Raw genomic sequence first — 24,138 nt, forward strand, 5'->3', positions numbered from 1 at the left:
TCTTGGACCCTCAACGTCGACGAATTATCCTGAAAAGAAGGCAGTGGGGCCGGTCTCATCCTCATCGCCCCCGAGGGCAATTATTTCAAGTGTGCTCTCTGGTTCTTATTCGATGTAAGCAATAATGAGGCCAAATATAAGGCATTGATAGTAGGCCTCCGCCTGGCCGGAGACATTGGTGTCAGCCATATCTGGGTGTTCAGCGATTCCCAGATTATTGTCGGACAAATTACGGGGGAATTCGATGCCAAGGAAGACACAATGCAGGCTTACAGGGATATTGCACTCCCCCTTGCTCGCCTCTTCAATACTTTCCACATCAAGCACATTCCCTGAGCGGAAAACTCCAAGGCAGATGAGATGGCTTAATTAGCTTCTGCAGACCAGTCAAACCTCAGCCACGGTATCCGCCTCGAGTATCTGACCCACCCTGCCATTTCCCTTAACCAACAGGAAGTCCACTTCCTCCAAAATGAACCTATCCCATGGGCGTCCGATATCTTTCTATTTTTGACAATGGGGGAACTACCAGATGGCAAACAGCAGGCCGTCAAAGTCAGAGCCCGGTCGTCCAATTACATTCTTGTTAGTGGTCTTTTGTACAAAAGTGGCTTTTCACGCCCATACCTAAGATGCCTCAATCCTGCTCAAGCGACCTACGCGATGAGAGAAGTCATGAGGGTGTATGTGGCAATCATTCGGATGGCAGGTTCTTAGCCCACAAAATACTGCGCACTGGTTATTTCTGGCCTACTCTCAATCAAGATGCGACAGACTTCGTGCTCAAATGTGATAAGTGCCAGCATTTTGCCAACATCCCTCATGCTCCACCTAAAGAGTTGATCACACTTTGTAGCCCTTACCTATTCGCCAAATGGGGGATCGACCTAGTTGGCCCATTGCCCACTGGCTGAGGCCAAACTAAATTCGCCATTGTCGCCATTGATTACTTCACTAAATGGGTGGAGGCAGAACTCCTTGCCACGATTACCGAGCGGAACACAACTAGATTCATCTGGAAGTCGATCGTCTGCAGATTTGGCATCCCCATGCCATCATCTCCGACAACGGCAAACAATTCGACAATGCCAAATTCAAGAAATTTTGTGCAGAACTTCAAATCCAGCCATGTTTCTCTTCCCCAGGTCATCTTCAAGCCAATGGCCAAGTTGAGGTCACCAACCGTTCTCTTCTCAAGATTATCAAAACTAAACTGGAAGCTGCTAAGGGACTCTGGGCTGAGGAATTACCGAATGTACTCAGGGCCTACCGCACTACCGCTCGAACCCCCACTGGGGAGACCTCTTTTCGCTTAACATACGACGCTGAGATGGTCATCCAGTGGAAATCGGTCTGCCTACCCCAAAAATCCTACACCCGAATCAAGAACTAACTAAGGAGCTACGTCGGGCAGACCTAGACCTAATCGAAGAGCTCCGAGAAACCACTGCTGTCAGACGGGCCTCATACCAACAGAAGATGAGAACACATTACAACCGCAAAGTCCGACCAAGGGAGTTCGCCGTGGGGGACCTTGTTTTGCGGGAGGTAACCCTCGCCACCAAGAATCCGGCTGAGGGCAAACTAGCAACCAAATGGGAAGGACATTACGTTGTTAAAACCAGGCCTCGTCCGGGCACTTACCGACTTCAGGACATGGAAGGTCGAGATCTCCCCCACCCATGGAACGCCGAGCACTTGAAGCGCTATTTTCAATAAAAGTTCAATTCTTGTATCAATCTTTTGCTGTATTTCTTTTTGGCAATTTACGCGCTTGAATGTCTTATCTTCCTCTCATACGATGTAAATCTCTGATCAACTAGGCCACATTTTAATGACAACAAGCTTATATCTCAGTTATCTGTGTGGTCTTTCAATAACGCTTTGATTGTAGCCTCAGCCAGACTAAGTTATAAAAAGCCTCGGCCAGACCGAGCATACAAAGCCTCAGCCAGACTAAGCACAAAGAGTTCAACCAGACTGAGTTATAAAAAGCCTCAACCAGACCGAGCATACAAAGTCTCAGCCAGACTGAGCACGAAGAGTTCAGCCAGATTGAGCATAAAGCCTCGGCCAGACCAAGCATACAAAGCCTCAGCCAGACTGAGCACGAAGAGTTCAACCAGACTGAGCATAGAGCCTCAGCCAGACTGAGCACAAAGCCTCGGCCAGACTGAGCATACAAAGCCTCAGCCAGACTGAGCACGAAGAGTTCAGCTAGACTGAGCATAGAGCCTCAGCCAAACTGAGCATAAAGCCTCAACCAGGCCGAGCATACAAAGGCTCAGCCAGACTGAGCATGAAGAGTTCAGTCAGACTAAGCATAGAGCCTCAGCCAGATCGAGCATACAAAGCCTCAGCCAGAGTAAGCACGAAGAGTTCAGCCAGACTGAGTTATAAAAAGCCTCGGCCAGTCCGAGCATACAAAGCCTTAGCCAGACTGAGCACAAAGAGTTCAGCCAGACTGAGCATAAAGCCTCTTCCAAACCGAGCATACAAAGCCTCAACTAGACTGAGCACGAAGAGTTTAGCCAGACTGAGCATAGAGCCTCAGCCAGACTGAGCATAAAGCCTCGACCAGACCGAGCTTACAAAGCCTCAGCCAGACTGAGCACGAAGACTTCATCCAAACTGAGCATAGAGCCTCAGCCAGACTGAGCATAAAGCCTCGGCCAGACTCAGCCAGACTGACCACGAAGAGTTCAGCCAGACTGAGCATAGAGCCTCAGCCAGACTGAACATAAAGCCTCGGCCAGACCGAGCATACAAAGCCTCAGCCAGACTGAGCATGAAGAGTTCAGCCAAACTAAGCATAAAGCCTCGGTCAGACCGAGCATACAAAGCCTCAGCCAAACTGAGCACGAAGAGCTCAGCCAGACTGAGTTACTTAAAGCCTCAGCCAGACTGAGCACGAGGAGCTCAGCCTGACTGAGCATAAGGCCTCAGCCAGACCGAGCATGAAGCACCTCAGTTAGACTGAGCATGAAAGGTCGCCCCTGCACCGTCATGATTGTGGCATAGTTACCATACTAAGTCAAATTCCAGGTTCACGTTTTTATGCCTCTTCACACTCTTTATATTTTTTAAAGAGTATGAAGAGTTCAGCCAGACCGAGCATATGCCCGAATGATACAGTTCGTTCCAGATGGAACGGGTTGGGCTGATTCCACGCTCCTCGAGCCTATGCCCAAATGACCAAGCCTACCAGAAGACCTGCATAAGAGTTCAACGAGAAACGGGGAGTCCCCCAGCGAACCCTCCAATGAGCAAGTTAGAGAGAGAGAAGTGGAATGTGTAGATAGATTAGAGATAGAAAAATTTAACCTTCTTCTTGTCTTTGACGTTTGCTTATATCCTCTGGTAATCATTTCGTTATCCCTTCCGACCTGTCACCTTGGCCGAAAGTCTATGCTCTAGCTTACCTTGTTCATGGTGAAGGCGTTCTGTTCCGACGGAGAGGGGTTATCGCAATAAATGCTCTAAGGGGCCCCATTAATGGCGATGTGCAGTGACAATAACTTTGCAGATCTTTGTCTGCTTATGTGACTTGCCCTTCTCTTGCCATGTGTCTTGATGTCATTGGTTCTCATTGCTACTTGGGGCTTCAGCAATGCTGGGCTTTAGTATTTGAGTTATGTATTGGGCCCTATGGCCCTAAATGGTGGGCTATAATTTTTATGGGCCTACCCATGTTAGTAGTCCCTCATTCCCAAGTGCAGCTTTAGTCCAACGAAGGGAATAATGAAGAAAATAAGGACTATGAGAGGCCGGCAGGGTGTAGGCCGACCGAGAGGGGTGACCGACCAAGAGGAGGGCCGACCGCGAGAGGTGACCAAGTGGAAGGATCGACCATGAGGAGGGCTGACCACGAAGGGTGGTCGAGGAGAGGGACCGACCATGAGGAGGGCCGACCGCGAAGGGTGGCCGAGCGGAAGGACCGACTATGAGGAGGGCCGACCGCGACGGGTGGCCGAGTGGAGGGACCGACCATGAGGAGGGCCGACAGCGAAGGGTGGCCGAGCAGAGGGACCGACCATGAGGAAGGCCAACCACGAAAGGTGGGTGGAGTGGCACGAGGCCCAACTCAACCTCGGCCAGACTGAGCACGAAGAGTTCAGCCAAACTGAGCACGAAGAGTTCAGCCAGACTGAGCATAGAGCCTCAGCCAGACTGAGTATAAAGCCTCGGCCAGACCGAGCATACAAAGCCTCAGCCAGACTGAGCACGAAGAGTTCAGCCAGACTGAGCATAGAGCCTCAGCCAGACTGAGCATAAAGCCTCGGCTAGACCGAGCATACAAAGCCTCAGCCAGACTGAGCGTAAAGCCTCGGCCAAACCGAGCATAAAAGGCTCAGCCAGACTGAGCACGAAGAGTTCAGCCAGACCGGGCATACAAAGCCTCGGCCAGACTGAGCACGAAGAGTTCAGCCAGACTAAGCATAAAGCCTCGGCCAGACTGAGCATACAAAGCCTCAGCCAGACTAAGCACGAAGAGCTCAGCCAGACTGAGTTACTTAAAGCCTCAGCCAGACTGAGCACGAAGAGCTAAGCCAGACTGAGTTACTTAAAGCCTCAGCCAGACTGTGCACCAGGAGCTCAGCCTGACGGAGCATAAGGCCTCAGCTAGACCGAGCATGAAACACCTCAGCCGGACTGAGCATGAAAGGCCACCCCTACACCGTCATGATTGTGGCATAGTTACCATACTTAGTCAAATTCCAGGTTCACGTTTTTACGCCTCTTTACACTCTTTACATTTTTTAACTTACATTTCCCAAACCAACCTATCATTTCTCAACACTCTTACAACATGATTTACAACTTCATTTTTTGGCGTGATTTGAAACTTCACATTTTTGACATTCTTGCATGTTTCCTTTACAAGTCAGATTGTTTTCTTACTTATCAGGTTTTACAAGTCAAGCCTAATTTGAATAAACCATTCTTATGCATTTTAGACTCACAAAAATAAAGACAGTAGTGTGACAAACACAAACTTATAATTTTATTCATTCACAAACTTGTACATAAGTTTATTACAGCAATTAAAAAAAAAAAAAAAGCAAACAAACACAAAACAACCAGAATTCTAAGTCCAAATTTCCTCCACACCACTCACCTCTCTTCACTTGAGGCGAGATCTTCTTCTTCAACGCCCTCGTCTAAAGGGGTTTGGGCCACGTCGTCTTCATCAATCTTGACACTGCTGAAGTCTAAGTCTGGGAACAACTCTTCTGCTTTACGCTTGAACATCTTCCAGCCGCTGTCCCTGAACTCAGCCATCTCATGTTTATAGAAGTCCGACTGCTGGAAGCTCTGGATCACTTCTTCTTCACTCCTGCTCCCAACGGTCACCCCCGACGGGCCAGCCCCCCCAGACCCCTCTCTCGCCAAGCTGTTGGCAATCGCAGCATCGACAGCCACCTGAAAGTCAGTAGACCCCTTGAACTGCTCTACTACTGCAACGCATAAGTCGGGGTATGCTGCCCTTTCAGAGGCTGCCTTGGTCTTTTCGTCCTCCAACTCCTTCTCCAACCCCACCTTCTCTGCCGCTGCCTTGGCGCGTTCGTTTGCCAGATCTCGCTCCAACTTAGTGATCTTCAGGTCTGCTTCATCCTTTTCTTTGATCCATTGAGCGCGCAGATCTTCATTGCTGATCATGGCCTCTTCAAACCGTTCGTTGGCGACAGCGTAGGCTTTCTTTACCTCTTCCAGCTTTTTTTGCTCGCCAACCAGCTGGAACTCGATCGATACCACCTTGCGGCACTCGTCCTCTAACTCCAACTTGGTTGCGCGCAGCTCAGCATGGGCACGATCGGCAACATTGCTCTGCACCACCGCCAACACCCCTATCTTCTTCGCCTTCTACGCCTCTTCCAACCCCTTTGCACACACGCTTCGCGCGGCTTTCCGCCACCCTGCAGTCTCCTTCCTTAAGCTTTCAAGTTGGGTCTCCACCGCCTCCAACTTTGCCTTCAACTCCCACATTTCGCCTTTAGCAGCCACCGCCTTTCTCAGAAGGGCTCCTGCTAAGGAGGTCGCCTCCATTTTGGCAAAGCACAACCCCCTTAGTAACTCAGCCTCAGTAAAACTGGCCATCGAGCGCATGGTTGCGTCTTCCACTACTCCAAAAAGGCAATCTGCAATGCTTCTGGCCTCCCTTCCTTCCCCTTCCAGTCGCCCAGACACAGTTGGGGCGTGGTATAAAGCGGTCTTCAACCTGGCCCCATCTTCTTCTCCTTGGGGCGCAGAAGCCCCCTTAGGTTGCCGCTTTCCCCCCTCCGCAGGGTCAACCACACCAACCTCCACTCATTCTTCAGGGCCAGTCCCCCCTCCCTCCACTCCCTCCACAAGGTCAGCCACACCACCCTCCACTCGTTCTTCAGGGCCAATCGCCCCACTCTCCACCCCCTTGGCTGATTCCCCCAACCCCACTTCGGGGGTCGTCCTTACCGTCACCTCCTTTCTCCTCTTCAAGGCGGGCTCCCCCTCACTCTCCCTCACTCTTTTCTTCTTCTTCAAAGTCTCCAACTCCTTTTTTCCTCTCCTTCAGAGGATCCACTGGGGCAGTCGTGGCTCAAAGCCTCCCAAATCCTTCCTCCCCAGAGGCTTCGGGCGCAGTCGGATTCGCTCTCTCGCGATCGGTTTTGGAGCGGGCCCCAGCTGTGTCTCCTTGTACTTATTCGCTCGGGCGAACAGCCTCCTCTCCTCCTCCTCCTCCACTTTCCTCTACGCCTCCAACTCCTCCCTTGCTGGGTCCTCTCCCAATGGTTGCGGTCCCAATTTCAGGGCAAATAATGTTGAAGGCAGGACAAGCTCATCCCACGTCACCCCCTTCTCTTCTCTCCATTCCCTCACCCTTTTCACTCTATCCTCAGCCGCCTTGTCCAACTTGGGCTCGACTGATTTGGTTGGCACCTTCCACATGGTGCGAACTCTCGCCCCAGCGTTCGCTGTCACGAAAAACTATCTCGGTCTCCATCCCTTCACCGATGATGGCAGACCTGCCATTATCCCTCGCCCCGCCACCACTTGCAGTGTGACCCAAGTCTCTTGCTGACCGGAAGCCTTGTAGCAGGAAAAGAACTCCTCTACTGTCATTGCCGCCCCTCCCGTCGCCTGAAGCCAGGCACTCGCGCAGGCCATTATAATCTTCCATGCATTCGGTATCAGTTGCCCTGGCGCCGCTCCTAGCTTGTACAGAATATCCACCACCACTTAGGGATGAGGTAGCCTCAAACCCCCTCGGAATGCCTCCTCGTACAAACTGAATTCACCCAGCTGCACGTCTGATGCCCTTTCCGTGGTGGTGGGCAATCTCAGCCCTATCTCCAATGGTATTTGGTACTTCTTCGTTAGTCCCTCCAACTCCTCAGCTGTCAGTATAGATCTATCGAGTTTGGTGTGCCAATGGTCGGGCTTCACCTGACTAATAGGCCTCGCGGCCGAAATCATTGTTCTAGGGCGAGCCCGCACTGGTTAACTCGCTCCCTCTCCCTCGCTACGCTTCGTCCGGTATAGTTCTGCCAAGTCAACCGCGTCATCATCGCCTAGGGGATCAACCCTGGCGGTTGTTGCTTCCTCTTGAGCCATCTCTCTTGTATGTCTGCGAATAGCTTCGGATGCGGGTGCAAGAAAATTCAAAAAGTGTTGCAGGGGTGTATCGTTAGCAACGAAGGAGTTTACACTTGAAATGTTTTGATTTTTTGCAAAAAGATAGGTAAAACAAATAATACCAAGAGCCCAAGGCTTGCCTGTATTCCAAGGGTCACAATTAATTTTCGCCAATTTGAAAATTTCCAACAATTCACCAAAACTGTCTTTTCAACACCCTATAATGACCTATCGTTTCACTTATTGCCCAACGCCTAACCTCTCCCCCTATGAAATCCTGCCACACGTATGACCACGATCCACTGCTCCTTTCCCCTTCCCTGTCTATTCCACTTCACTTCAACACGTGCCCCGCCGCCTCTCGAGCCCCGCGCCACACCACCCACCCTTCGCGGTTGGCCCTCCTCATGGTCGGTTCGTCCGCTCGGCCACCCTTCGCGATCAACCCTCCTCATGGTCGGTCCCTCCGCTCGGCCACCCTTCGCGATCGACCCTCCTCATGGTCGGTCCCTCCACTCGGCCACCCTTCGCGATCGGCCCTCCTCATGGTCGGTCCCTCCACTCAGCCACCCTTCGCGGTCGGCCAACCTCATGGTCTGTCCCTCCACTCGGCCACCCCTCGCGATCGGCCCTCCTCTTGGTCGGTCACCCCTCTCAGTCAGCCTACACCCTGCCGGTCTCTCACAACTCTCATTTTCTTCATTATTCCCTTCATTGGACTAAAGCTGCACTTGGGAATGAGGGACTACTGACATGGGTAAGCCCATAAAGATTATAGCCCACCATTTAGGGCCATAGGGCCCAATACATAACTCAAATACTAAAGCCCAGCATTGCTGAAACCCCAAGTAGCAATGAGAACCAATGACATCAAGACACATGGCAAGAAAAGGGCAAGCCACATAAGCAGACAAAGATCTACAAAGTTATTGTCACTGCACATCGCCATTAATGAGGCCCCTTACAGCATTTATTGCGATAACCCCTCTCCGTCGGGACAAAACGCCTTCACCATGAACAAGGTAAGCTAGAGCATAAACTTTTGGCCAAGGTGACAGGTTGGAAGGGACAACGAAATGATTACCAGAGGATACAAGCAAACATCAAAGACACGAAGAAGGTTAAGTTTTTCTATCTCTAATCTATCTACACATTCCACTTCTCTCTCTCTAACTTGCTCGTCGGAGGGTTCGCTTGGGGACTCCTCATTCCCCGTTGAACTCTTGTGCAGGTCTTCTGGTAGGCTTGGTCATTCGGGCATAGGCTCAAGGAGCATGGAATCAGTTCGACCCGTTCCATCTGGAATGAACTGTATCATCAATAATAATAAACTTTAATTTTTTTAAAAAATTCAAAAAATAGGAGATTTTTATAGATTTAAACCTCTTCCAACCTTAATATTCAAATAGATCGGCGTCACAAGCGAGTTGATGATTCAACTCACCACTAGAGTAATTTTTCCAAGATTTTATCTATCTTCAATATGTATTAGACATATTTTAGTATCTCTCTCTACTACATTTTTGTTTTTTCCGCCGCCTGCTAGACTAAGCACATGATGAGTGGGGACTAAGAGTGCGATTCGGGTGATTTGAGAGTAAAATTATAAATTGAATGATGGTTTGGCGAATTGACAAATTGCGATTTGGACAGTTTTGGATGGATTGGCCGATTGAAAAATATGTTAACTAATTATCAAGAATTTGCATAATATATAACACTAATTTACATAATATTTATCATATATATAACCCAAACTAATTTTACATAATATGTTTTATATATATAACTATTAATTTATAACTAATTTCACATCTTAAATCTCTTTCACACTTATTTTTACTTTGACATTTCATTAGAGGTTAAAAAATACGTATATATTAACTATAGTGAAGCAGGGTAATTTCGAAAGCGGATTATAAATTTTTATGATTCGCGAATAGAGCAATACGAAATAATAAAAATTGAGAACTATACATACATGACATCAAGACCACGTTAGATTCTGTGCATTAGTTCTATGCGTAGCATCACTGGGAGCAAAATTGTCTTAAAAAGTTATGTACTTGTTTCTCATTAGGGTACGTTTGGTATCATAGTAAGTATAAAGAGAAACAAAATTTAAAATTTTTGATGTAATTAGAAATTGAGTATGATGAGAAAAAAGTAATCTTTAAATAAAATGACTCTGGATTGAAACAGTGAAATATATTCTTTTAAATAGAATCCACCCTATTCTTTTAAGGGGAAAACACCAATTAATTTCATTTTCATAAATCTTTCAAATAATTTAATGAACACAACAGTTCCATCTATGTAGAAATGACAGAATAATCCTATATTTTGCATACAGAATGCTAGTTAATACTCATAAACAATCAAAATATTCATGTATTAGAATTAAACATTTATCGAAAGTTTATTAAACGGTTTTTATATTCCTTAGAATATTTGAGAAAATCCATAAATTAAGTTATTTCAAAACAAGAAGATTTTCATATCAATTTTTCCTATTTTGAATACCCAAACCCCACCTCGATTTCCCCTCATTTACGATATGATTTTTAAAGTGTGGGTGGATTACATTTATATACACCTTTAAAATAAAATCCAAAAAGCTCAATGTGAATACATGAACCCCACCCCAATTTTTCCCCATTTATGATGTGATTTTTAGGCCAAATTTGGCAAGTCCAGAATAAGTCAAAAAGTTACTCAAAAAGTTAAAAAGTTAACACTATTCACCAAAAGTCAACAATTACGACTGCACAACTCTCAATTCTAATTTTCTCGTACAAACCAATTTTTACAATTTTTTATTACACATTTTTCTGTAAAAATTCAAAAAGTTAACCTAAACATCTATATTTTCTTTCTCAATTTTTTAGTTTAAAAAGACAAAAAGTACACTTATTTAAGACACTACATTTGTGTACCCCCAATATTCTCCTATTTACAATATGGCTTTTAAAGTGTGAATTACACTTGTATAAACTTTCCAAATAAAATAAAGTAACCTCATTGTGAATACCCAAACACACACCCCCCCCCCCCAACCAATTTCCCCCTCATTAGCTGAGGTTAATTATCTCGTAAACTATATTCCATCCATATAGTGGATTTTTTTTGCTTATAGCTTATGTTCAATGTAAGCCCATGTAAATTCCCACACTGATTGAATGGGATCCCTAATAAGAATGAGAGGGAAATTTATGAGAAAATTGGTCCGAGCTAGGTGATGGACCGTTATGAATCACAGTATAAAGGGCCGAAGTGAAATGGCCATATAAGATACTCCGGTCGTACGTTATTTTGAGTTAGTCCGGTCCTAGGGACGCGAAGATAGACCGGTCCAGTAGGAGATCAAAGTTAGATCGGTCTAAAGGTTCCTCGAATTAGACCAGTCTTAAAGTTACACCAGTCTCAAAATATTAGTCCGGTCTAACCGCACCATGGGTTGTGCATGAGGAGCCGCCTTAAGAGCAGTAAAGGGAAGAATTAGTTCGGCTTACTCTTCGACTGTACATAAACATATTTACTTCGGTCATATTGGAGTTCGGCCATGATAAAACCATCTCACTTGGTTTAAGCAGTGAGGGGAGTGTTAAAGGATAAGCATTATCCTACAGGAGTATGAATCCTAGGAGGACTCTGCATGGAGGAATAGAAGTCCTACTAGGATTGTGCCATACGAAACTTATAAAAGCTCACAAGCATCACCTTGGGAGAGGTAACACACAACTTTGCTTTCTGAATACACAGAGCTTTTGTCTATTTGTCAAGTTTACTGACTTAGGCATCGGAGAGGTTTCCGGCATACACCCGCCGGCTAGCTCACGTTTGTGTTTTCAGGTGATAAAGCGACGACGTACGGAGGAGAATAGACTTGGTCAACAAGATTATACGAGAAGGTTTATTTCTTTCCCATACAATTGGCGCCGTCTGTGGGAATTACAGACAGAACAAAACCTCTTGACTAAAAGCTTCTCCTCTTTACAATTAATGGCGCACATTGAAGAATTGCCACATTCCGCCATCGACGGGCAAACTCCAGAGGTGGGAGCAAAGCGTGAAGGATTACCTTCTATCCCTCCCATGGCAGATTTGGAGCCCCAACGGCATAACCCCAGGAGAGATATTAGGGGAAGACGAACTCACAGCCCCCGTCAATCTCGCTCGCAAAGTCCTGACAGGCAAAGACGGAGGATTGATCAAACTCTGGAAGACCGCGTAAAGGAGCAAGATGAATTAATAAGGAAGATGGCGGCGGACATGGAGGCCTTAAAACGCCAGATGAAGAGAAAAGAAGTGGCGACAGGAGAGGGGCGCAAAGACAAGACACCCCCTCGCCACTCAGAAAATCGTAGTAGGAATACCACACCCTCGCAAGGAGAGAGTAGAAGCCTCAGGACAGGCAATACTCAATCCTGGTCTTCCAGAACTCGTCACTCCAGGTCTGAGAGGACGAGGTCTGAAAGATCATACACTGAAGGAAGCACGTATTGGCCCTCACATACGCACCAAACCAGATCTAGATAGACGGAGTTACCCAGATCATCCGACTTACGAACCGTGCTCGAAGAAAAAGCACGATGCAAGGAGGATGCCAGGGCACGGGATCCGCACAGAGTTTCTGCCTTACAGCGGTTGGCTCCTCGGACGCATGGAAGCGTCGAGGTTGGAATGCCAATACCGCACCCTGCCTACGAACCAACGGACAAAGCATTAGCAAGACTGCATACTTCGCCGTTTGTTCCGGCGATTGAAAACACGCCCCTACCATCAGGCTTCCTAATTCACTACATATGAAGGGAAGACGGACCCCTACTCACACTTGAGCCACTTTCGCCAAGTCATGGCTGTATACAGGCGAAACGAGGCCTTAATGTGCATACTCTTCCCATCAAGCCTTAGCGACCTAGGCTTGACTTGGTTCGAGAAACTTCCAGAGGACAGCATAGCCTCTTGGGCACAATTAGCAGAAGCGTTCGTAACAAGGTTCCGAACGAACACTAAAACCCCGGTGGAGATTGACCAATTGCTCTCCATCGACATGGGTGATAAAGAAACCCTAAGATCCTACAATAGTCGCTACTGGGAGACATTTAATCAGATTGGGGACTGCCCCACCAATCTCGCCATTGCACAATATAAAAGAGGCCTTCCAGTCGGGAACAGACTAAGGGACTCAATCACCATGACGCCGCTCTTCACCATGGAAGCCTTGATGGAAAGAGTGCACCAGCACATCAGGGTAGAAGAGGATGGCGCACGTGCCAAAGCAAAATCTGGGGCAACCACAGTACCAGAAAAGAAGACCTCAGCAAAGGTCAACACGGTAGATCGAAGTAACAGAAATAGACGTGGCAGACGAGATAACGGAGAAGGCCTGGATAAAAGATGGTTGAGAATCCGCATTGCCATAACCACGGTGTTTAAGAAACCGATATATCGGATTCTGAGCGAAATAAGAGATGAGCCTTTCGTCAAGTGGCCAGCCAAACTAGGGGAAGCGCGGAAGGACTATGACGAAAGATCACGGTGCACCTTCCATAAAGAAAAGGGACACCGCACTGAGAATTGCACACCATTAAGACAACACGTAGAGGAGTTGGTGGCAGCAGGCCACTTGGATAAGTACATTGAAGGAGGGACGCAACCAGCCCCCCAGGATCACAATAAACCCAACGGGATGCCAGTCGACGCCCCACCTCAAGGCGTTATCAATGTGATACATGGAGTCTTTGAACCTGAGCGTGTATGCGAGCTCAGAGGATCAATCAAAAAGGCTGAACACTTAAGAGAGGTGCTAAATGCCCAACCTGCCACCAAGAAGGGGAAGACGGAGGCAACAAACGTCATGTCTTTTTCAGATAAAGACTTAGCATGAATATACTGCCCTCGCAATGATGCCCTGGTCGTCACTCTCCGAGTCAAAGATTTTGACGTCAAGCGGATTCTGATTGACTAGGGTAGTTCATGTGAAATCATGTACTACGAAACATTTAAACAACTGAAGTTACAAGACAAAGACTTGGCGTCTGCTGTATCTCCCCTAATTGGATTCAACTCCATGCCAGAATGGCCCGTCGGCAAAATAATTCTTCCAGTTAGAGCAGGAAGCGTGACGAAACAAGTGGAGTTCTGGGTATTGAAGGTCCCCTCTACTTACAACATCATCCTGGGCAGAACATGGCTGCATGCCATGCGATCGGTGGCGTCATCCTACCACCAAGTAATGCGGTTCCCCAATGACACCGGTATAATTGAAGAAGTCTATGGAGATCAGATCATGTCGAAACAATGCTTCGTCACAGTAAAGGGCAGCCGTGCTGCCAAAGGATATGTTCATTCGGTGGAAGAACCAGAGAGTAATGAGCTATTCACAGATGTTGGCAAAGCGGCGGATCAGAAGCAGTGGAGGACTTAGTAGAGGTAAAAATAGATGAAAAGAACCCGGATAAGTTCTTTTTGCTCGATTCGTCGTTGTCCCGCACTGAGAGATTAGAGGTCTTGGAATTCTTAACCTCTAACATCGAAGTGTTCGCCTGGACACCGTACGACATGCCAGGCATTGATCCAAACTTCATCTGTCACCAACTCAATGTCCACCCATCCGCCAGACCAGTCATTCATCGCACCCGCAGATCGGCACTTCACCATGCCGAAATAGTGGCAGAAGAAGTAGGTAACCTACTGGAGGCAGGAGCAATTAGAGAGGTGCACTACCCAAAATGGATCTCCAATATGGTCGTAGTGCCAAAGAAGAATGGCAAATGGCGTGTCTGCGTCGACTACAAAACAGTCAACAAGGCGTGCCCAAAAGACAGCTTTCCTCTACCGCGGATAGATTAACTGGTAGACCTAACAGCAGGGCACAACCGACTTAGCTTTCTAGATGCATAGAGAGGCTACCACCAAATCGCCATGCATGAACCAGACCAGGAGGTCACATCCTTTACAACTCCAAGAGGACTATACTGTTACAAGGTCATGCCCTTTGGCCTTAAGAACGCAGGGGCAACGTTCCAACAGATGGTCACCAAGATGTTTGAACCATTGTTAGGCAGAACAATGGAAGCTTACATCGACGACATGGTGGTCAAAAGCAAGGATGAGAATGACTATCTCAAGGATCTTGGCGAGATGTTTGAGATCCTGAAAAAACACAAGTTATGCCTCAACGCGTCAAAATATGCTTTCGGAGTAGGATCTGGCAAATTCCTAGGCTTCTTGGTGACCAACCGGGGCATAGAAGCAGATCCTTCTCAGATCAAGGCGATTCAGGAGCTGGAGAGGCCAAACTCAGTAAAAGAAGTACAACATCTCACCGGCATGGCGGCCGCACTCAATCGGTTCATAAGCCGATCGTCAGACAGACTACGACCATTCTTTCAAGCTTTAAAAGCTAAGTTCGAATGGGACGAAGAATGCGACCAAGCACTGGAAAGCCTGAAAGAATACATGTCTTCTCCACCATTGCTGGTCACTCCAATACCAGGAGAAGAACTCTTCCTATACCTTGCAGTCTCTCAGCATGCAATTAGCGCAGTATTGGTCCGTGCAGAAGGAATTCAACATCTGCCCACTATTATGTCAGCAAGACATTACTGGGAGGCAAAACAAAGTACTTGCCATTGGAAAAACTTGCATTGGCCTTAATGATGGCCTCCAGGAAATTGTCACACTACTTTCACGCCCACACCATAGTTGTCGTCACAGCTTTTCCACTAAAAGCTTTGTTTGAGAGGGCGAACTTTTCTGGGCGAATTTTGAAGTGGGCAGTAAAACTGGGACAATTCGACGTCAAGTTCCAACCTAGAACCGCGGTAAAGGCCCAATCTTTGGCAGACTTCGTCGCAGAATTTACTCCAGGAAGTCATCATATCTGCCCAGTCGACCTAACTGACACAACCGAACTAGGGATGGAAGTTGACGCCGGAATAGCGCAACCCCTAGCAGAAGGTACTCAGTCAGACTCCAAGGTAGACCAGACTATAGACAGCAAGGAAGAAGCAAACCAAGCTACAACAAACCAAAACTCACCACAAAATAAAGACTTGGTTCAGTCAGATAGCGAAGGGCAGGCAGCAAGCATGGACCTTGAAGAAAACACTAGCAACATTCTTGACCCCACGACATCATCCGGCCCCTCCATTTGCTGGAAGTTGTTCGTTGGTGAGATGTGGAAGCTCTTTGTGGATGGGGCATCCAACCGGCATGGTGCAGGACTTGGCATAGTCCTCATCTCACCAGACGGCCTGGTTGTGGAGCAAGCAATCAACATTGGCTTCCCAGCATTAAATAACGAAGCGGAGTATGAAGCGCTTCTCGCAGGACTCAAATCAGCATACTACATGAAGGCCACCGAACTAATAGTCTACAGCGACTCACAGCTGGTGGTAAATCAAATTTCTGGTGACTACGAAGCAAAGGATGATAGAATGGCCAAGTACCAAGAATTGGTCAGAACAGAGATCAAGAAATTTGAAGTAGTAAGGATAGAATAAATCGGCAAGGAGGAAAACAGCAGAGCGGACGAACTAGCAGGCTTTGCCTCAATGGCAGATACATCCATCCCTCATCCATTGCTCATCGACTACTTACCAAGACCAAGCATCGAAGACCCAGAAGCAGAAGAAGTATGCTGCGCAGAACTAGGCCCCTCTTGGATGGATCCCATCATCCTATTCTTGAAAGATGGCGTCCTACCGGAAGAAAAGAAAGAAGCCAACAAAATTAAAGCAAAGTCACAGCGATTTTGGCTCTCCCCATCTTTGGCATTATACAAAAAGTCATTCTCAGGACCCTATCTAAAGTGTGTCCACCCCAGCAAAGTGGAAGCATTCTTGTATGAGATACACGAAGAGGTATGTGGAAGCCATCAAGGAGGAAGATCGCTAGCTTACAGGGCCATTTCACAAGGATACTAGTGGCCATACATGCAGGCAGACTCAAAGAAATATGTGAAGAAGTGTGAGAAATGCCAAAAATTCGCACACCAAATACATCAACTAGCAAGAGAACTCCTACCATTAACTAGCCCATGGCCTTTCGCAATGTGGGGCTTGGACATAGTAAGACCACTTCCGACAGCACCCGGCAACAGAAAGTTCTTTCTCGCAGCAACAGACTACTTCACAAAGTGGGTGGAAGCAGAAGCATTGGCATCGATCAAGGAAAGAGATGTGAAGAAATTCGTCTGGCAAAACATCATCACTCGATTTGGCATACCAAAAGCCCTTATCTCAGACAATGGCACTCAGTTCGACGGCAGAATCTTCAGAGGCTTTTGTGAAGAATACAAAATAGAGTTCTATAATTCTACACCGACATATCCCCAAGCAAATGGACAGGCAGAAGCTTCAAACAAAGTAGTCTTGGATGGGTTGAAGAAAAGGTTGGAGAAAGCCAAAGGCAAATGGGCGGAAGAACTTCCTCATGTGTTATGGGCTTACCGCACCACACCGCGACGATCAACAGGAGAAACACCATTCTCCTTAGCCTATGGAATGGAAGCAGTAATCCCATTGGAAATTGGCCTCCCCACAATTCGAAGCGAAAATTTTAACCCCGACTTAAATGGAGAGGCCATAACATTTGAGCTCGACCTCGCTGAAGAAAGAAGAGAAAAAGAACTAGTCCACATTGCCTGCTAACCCAACCACTTTGTAAGGACCTTCCCAATTTGGCCCTAGCTTGCCATCTCCTGGTATCAAGGTGTTTCCCATTACTTTGCGTAGTACCCAATCTCCGATCTTGAATTGTTTTGGATGCACCATTTTGTTGTATTTCCTAGATAACTAGAAAACAAGGACGGCAAAGCAATCCCTAGGCCATGGAACATGGCCAATCTCAAGTTATTTTATTTTTAGCTTTTTTCTTTTCAAACATGTGTAATTTCTTTTTCTTCAATAAAACAATCGATTCTTTTCAGCATGAGTTGTTCTCTGTAAAAGTTAGCTTTAGTGAAGTTAGGAATATTGCAAACATTTTATTCTAAGTTAGCTGGAAAAACTAACTTAGAGGTTGGCTGGATTAAACCAGCACCCTTCCTAAGCCCAGGATAAGGATCCAGGCTGCAGGACGTTTGGTCGGAATAACCAAAACATTATTCTAAGTTGGCTAGAAAAACTAACTTAGAGGTTGGCTGGATTAAACCAATACCCTTCCTAAGCCCAGGATAAGGATCCAGGCTGCAGGACGTTTGGTCGGAATAACCAAAACATTATTCTAAGTTGGCTGGAAAAACTAACTTAGAAGTTGGCTGGATTAAACCAACTCCCTTCCTAAGCCCAGGATAAGGATCCAGGCCGCAGGACGTTTGGTCGGAATAACCAAACATTATTCTAAGTTGGCTGAAAAAACTAACTTAGAGGTTGGCTAGATTAAACCAACTCTTTGTACTCTTCAGCCGAAGTATGGGTATGGCTGAAGAGTGGTTGGCTGGATTAAACCAACTCTTTGTACTCTTCAGCCGAAGTAGGGGTATGGCTGAAGAGTGGTTGGCTAGATTAAACCAACTCTTTGTACTCTTCAGCCGAAGTATGGGTATGGATGAAGAGTGGTTGGCTGGATTAAACCACCTCTTTGTACTCTTCAACCGAAGTAAGGGTATGGCTAAGAGTAGTTGGCTGGATTAAACCAACTCTTCGTACTCTTCAGCCAAAGTAAGGGTATGGCTGAAGAGCGGTTGGCTGGATTAAACCACCTCTTTGTACTCTTCAGCCGAAGTAAGGGTATGGCTGAAGAGTGGTTGGCTAGCAAGCATAGTTAGTTTGACCAGCTAAAACCGAGATAACAGTTGCAAGTGAAAAGATCATGGAAGTACAAACATACAACCGAAGTAAGAGTTCAAGAAAATTTTCATTCATCAAAAACAAAATACAAAGGAGGGGCCATAGCCCGGTTACAGGATTAAAGAAGTAACAAAAAAGAAAAATACAAAATCAACTGAAAAGGTCTTCAATCTCGGCGTCAATGTCAACTTGAACACTGGTTGCAGATGGAAGATCAATCTCAGTAGCAACTGGCAGAACGATATCAGTCGATGACTCAACAGTCAGGTCTTCAACCGTTGCCTCCAATCGAGCTGATTGATCGTTAACTTGCTCGTTGACTACCGGAATAACAGTTTGCTCATTTTCATCGTCTTCATCATCTGAATCCTGCAAGAATTGTTCTTGGACCAAAGCAGCATATTCCGCAAGCAAGGCCGGAATGAAGTACTGAGGACCATTGTAGACCTCGGTTTCAGGCCCACAGCCGAACTGCTCCACAGCACTTCTCCAGCCGTACTTGAAGAACAAATCCTTTGCCCCCTCGCATTGCGGAATGTATAGGCCCTCCGCCTCTTTGAAACCTTGGGCATTGGCATCACCGACCTTCTTCTTGAGTTCAGCTATTTCGGCGTCTTTTTTGCCTTCGAGTTTGACCAACTCGCGCAAGTACTTGTCTTTCACCGTTGCTGCAATTTTTTGTTTTTCAGCTTCAGCCGAGCTAACAAGTCCGGTCAAGCGACCATTCTCGAACTGTAGCTCAGCTATCTGCTTCTTGGCACGCTCAAGCTCGGCTGTCTTTGCCTCGGCTTCCGCCATGGCATGCCTTGTTGTCTTGCGGAGCTCCAACACTTTTTTATGTGCAATATTGTTCTTCTGAATGGCCTGCAAAAGAATTGTAACCCTCTTCAACCGGACTGACAGTTGGGAAAAATTAGACAGAAAAAGGAAAGCCACTTACCAGGATCATTGATTTTGTAGAAGACCGGATGGCCTTCAGCTCGGTGTTTAATTGCTTGTTGTGGTGCTCCATATCCTTCGGAAGGCAAACACTCTTGGCTAGATTGAAAGCCATCAAGTGATCCTTCTCAGCAACGACCGAATCAGACTCCTGGATATCTCGGTCTTGAAAAGTGAGAATTGGAGCCCATTTAGAGGAGTCAGCTCAGTCAGATTGCTCCGGTTGAAGGATGGGTTGAGGACTTGGTGGAGGGATGGATTCGTCCTCATCCACAAGTTGTTGTTCGGTCGGGGTAGGTCGGGCGCGCTTAGAGGGGCGTGATGAAGAAGGCTGTTATGAAGAGAGGGCCACAACGGCAAGCTGCGTTTGGCTTGGTGGCGGTACTTCGGGTCTGTTAGTTTCAGTTAGAAGCGCCCTTACTCTGTTCTTTTTAGCCATCTCCTCTTCAGCAGTTAGTGGGATTAGTCTGATTTCTGGCAAGGTTGGGTCCGGTTCTGGGGCCTCCTCAAGAAGAAAGTCGGTCACTCTTGCCTTTCGGCGACCGCTGTATCTGTAGGTCGGCTCGAACTTTAATAGCTTAGCCCAACTACGTTCTGGATACCGTAGTGCGGCGCGCAAAGTTGCTAGATTGGGGTAGCTGTATAAGGAATGGAGGTGGGCAGAATCTGCGAAAAAAGACAACTGTTAGCTCGGCTGAAAGATTGACAAACCGAAATATAAAAAATAGCACGCAAGAAAACCGAAGTAAATTTACCAGGTTCTCCTTTTTTCCAGTTTATACGTCGGCCAGGAATCTGGGCTTGATGATCCTCAAAATTCCCAGACACCCAGAAAAAATCGTCGTCGTTTAAGTCTTTATCCGGTGTGTTTTTTATTATTTTCTCACGACGGCGGTGTATTCTGAGATAGTATACCCAGCCGTCTTCCTTCGAACCAATGGAGTATTGGTGAAAGATTTCGGCCAGACCAAGGTTGAGACTGGCTTGCCGGTTTAGTTCGGCTATCCCCATTATCTAGTTTGCCTAAGAAACTCGCAAATTAAAGGTTGGACTGGAAATCGTAGTCCAATTTCAATAATTGACAAAAGGGTGAAGGGGATAAAGCCTTCATTGCCCCAAGGTATGACATCATTTTCGGCTAAAATCAGGTGGACGTCATCAGGTATATTGTAGTCTTTTCTGAATTCGGCTAAGCCGCCCGGAGTGTCTACTAGATACCTATGCTTCCCCATTTATGGTATAATTTATGAATAAATTAAAGTTCGGTCCACAAGATTGTCTCAATAGCTCGGTTGAGCACGCAGAGAAGTGCTTGGGCAACCTAAGTCTGCAAAGTAAAAAACAAAGGGGTTAAGCACAGATTGTTGGACCGTGCTACAAAACAAAAGTAAAAAAAACAAGAGCCCTACTTCGGCTATGTGGATGCTTCAGGTTCTAACTCGGTTTCTGCAAGGTGATTTGTAGCTCGGTTTGAGCAAGGCTTTTCTAGTTCGGGCACAGCAAGCGTCTACATATCTCAGTCGAGGGAAAAGTTCTGTTTGACCAGTTGATCGCCTAGGGGCAGCTTTCTGAGTTCCATCTAAAAAACTAAGAAAGCTGGTTTAGCCCCATAGGCATAGATCGGTTGGAGTTCAGGTATCTCATTATGCTAAGCGCAAACCTAGTTCGGTTGGTTACCTCGGCTAAGGACTATCAAGAAGTTTTGACTTATTCAAAGCTACTGGTGTAAACATGAAGTGTTAGTCCGGTTGTACGTTGACTAGACTTCTACCTAGGTTAAACAGTATCCTAGTTCGGTTGCATCATGATTTTGGATCAAAGACTAGTCTTCTACAGGATATTACATGTACTCATGTGTTCTATTATTAAGTTTTTTCCCTAAAAGTACAGAAGCAAAACAGACTGGACAAATATGTTTCGTGAAAACATAGAAAGCAGAATACGAAAACAAAGTGAGATGTACAAATGCTAACCTGATTAAGAGGCAAGAGCTGGAGAGAGACTAGCAGCTGGGAAGAACACGAGTTTAGAAGAGTGGAGAGGCAGTAAAAGCTCAGATAAGGAAAAGTTACAAAAAATGGCAAAAATGAAGGGGCTCGTTTTAGGTAAAGGGAAAAAAGGGCGGGACTGTTCAAATTTCACGAAGTACGAAGACGGCGTGACAGCCGTCCTCAGTCAATCAGAGCGTCCCACGTGTCATTAGAATGGGAAGCGTTACAGTCGCTGTGATTGAAGAAACGTTTTGACCGGACAAGTAAAGCCCGGAGTGAAATAAGCTCGGCCGGAAGGGTAAAGAGTTTTTAGCTCGGCTGGAAAGGCTTAAAAATTATAGCTCGGCTGGTTGACAGGTAATCCCTATCATGCTGTGCAGATGGAATTAAAGGGCAATTGAGAGGGAAATTTATGAGAAAATTGGGCCGAGCTAGGTGATGAGCTAGGTGATGGGCCGTTATGAGTCACAGTATAAAGGGCCAAAGTGAAATGGCCATATAAGATACTCCAGTCGTACGTTATTTTGAGTTAGTCCGGTCCTAGGGACGCGAAGATAGACCGGTCCAGTAGGAGATCAAAGTTAGATCGGTCTAAGGTTTCCTCGGAATTAGACCGGTCTTAAAGTTACACCGGTCTCAAAATATTAGTTCGGTCTGACCACACCATGGGTTGTGCATGAGGAGTCGCCTTAAGAGCAATAAAGGGAAGAATTAGTTCGGCTTACTCTTCGACTGTACATAAACATATTTACTTCGGTCATATTGGAGTTCGGCCATGATAAAACCATCTCACTTGGTTTAAGCAGTGAGGGGGGTATTAAAGGATAAGCATTATCCTACAGGAGTATGAATCCTAGGAAGACTCTACATGGAGGAATAGAAGTCCTACTAGGATTGTGCCATACGAAACTTATAAAAACTCACAAACATCACCTTGGGAGAGGTAACACACAACTTTGCTTTCTGAATACACAGAGCTTTTGTCTATTTGTCAAGTTTACTGACTTAGGCATCGGAGAGGTTTCCGACACACACCCGCCGGCTAGCTCACGTTTGTGTTTTCAGGTAATAAAGCGACGACGTACGGAGGAGAATAGACTTGGTCAACAAGATTATACGAGAAGGTTTATTTCTTTCCCGTACAAAGAACATGAATTATAGTTATGATATGAAGATGTGACTTAATGTTGATTTGCAAAATATTTTATTTTTTTAAAATAAATGTGGGTCATGTGTGGATATGTATTTTCTATTGTCATCCACAACGTATATGTCAGAAATCTATTATTTTTATAAATTGTGGTTTCACTCCAATTAATCCTGTAATTCCCTTAATAAAATCCCAAAAAATATTGTTTTGTATTCTCAAACTTTCTTCCTAAGTAGAAAAATCAATTTAAATCTATATAGAGCAAAGTCAAAAAGATAAAACTCCACCCAAGAAAATATATTATTAAATTCACTTTATCAAAATCAATGAAATTAATTGGTTCATAAGAAATATCATGAGATTAAATGAATTATAGTTTCTCAAGCCGACAGTTTTATTTACCCACCCACTTGTAAGTAGGTGGAATAAAATTAATTTTTTTTTTAACAAAATTAATTTCATCAAAAAATAAAAATAAATATCAACTCCATATACAAAGGCCGAAAATAAAATTTGGTATCTCCTGAAACAAACACAAAATGACAATGGTCACATATATATATATATATATATATATATATATATATATATATATGTATATAACATAGTTATATGCTGAAGAATCACTTTTCTTGCTTCCACCACCCAAATTTTATAGTAAAATCAAAAGTAAATCTCATGAATTTCACGGCTCCCTCGAACAACCCAATGTGATTATATGCCGACCAACGCCTGTTTTTCATGTTTTGTTTTTTTAGGCATTAGGCCTCGTTTGGGATGCTACCTTTTTAGCCAATTAGCCAAAAAGTTACTAAATTAGCCAATTAGCCAATTAGTCATACCAAAAAATCAACAATTACGGCTTCTCTCTACTTTTTGCACAGCTTTTCGTAATTAGTCAAAAAGTCATCCCAAACATACAAGTTTTTTTTACCTACCTTTTTAGCCAATTAGCCAAAAAATTACTAAATTAGCCTGTTCCCAAACGAGGCCTAATGAAATTTTGAAAGAGAAAAAACACTATAAATAGACCGTTAAGACCCTTACAGTGTCCCATCCAGAGACAGCCATTAGAGCTCATTGAAACCAATACAAAAGAATATTTCAAAAAGGTGAATCAAAGAGAGCTCTCATGGCTTCTAACAATTTTCTAGTCATCCTTGCCATTGTGGCAGTTGTTCTTCCTTCACTCACCATGGCTACTGAATATTGGGTTGGTGACTCTAGTGGCTGGACCATTAACTATGATTACTAAGCTTGGGCCAAGGATAAAGTATTCTATGTTGGAGACAAACTAGGTAAACTAGTTTTTCTTTTCTTTTCATTTTTTCATTTTTTATTTTATTTTAACTAACGAGGGGTTTCATCTTAATTGATCTTCGGATAAGGTTGGACATCTGATTGGTCCAAACTGTGAAATTGGTGCCCAAATTCACCAGTGGGCTAAGCCTAACGAGTTTTTTTCTTACAAGCTGAATTAGGCTGATCTAAGGTCAAAACCTTAAGCTCAAGCTCTGTCTAACGGACTTGGCTCATACAAGATATTTTTTTTATTGTCGTTTTTATCTTGTATTATTTTTGACCAATTTGTGGGCCACCTCACGCATAATAGCCAAGCTATCAAATCGGATTTCAGCCATGGGTC

General features: G+C 45.5%; 1 pseudogene; it reads left to right on the forward strand.

Moving 5' to 3' along the window:
• Window positions 1-24,138, forward strand: part of LOC114306811 (blue copper protein-like) — a 33,463-nt pseudogene that overhangs the window by 8,429 nt on the left and 896 nt on the right.

The sequence above is a fragment of the Camellia sinensis genome, chromosome 12, assembly GCF_055761805.1.
Source record: "Camellia sinensis isolate YWXY chromosome 12, ASM5576180v1, whole genome shotgun sequence".
Taxonomy (NCBI): Eukaryota; Viridiplantae; Streptophyta; class Magnoliopsida; order Ericales; family Theaceae; genus Camellia; species Camellia sinensis.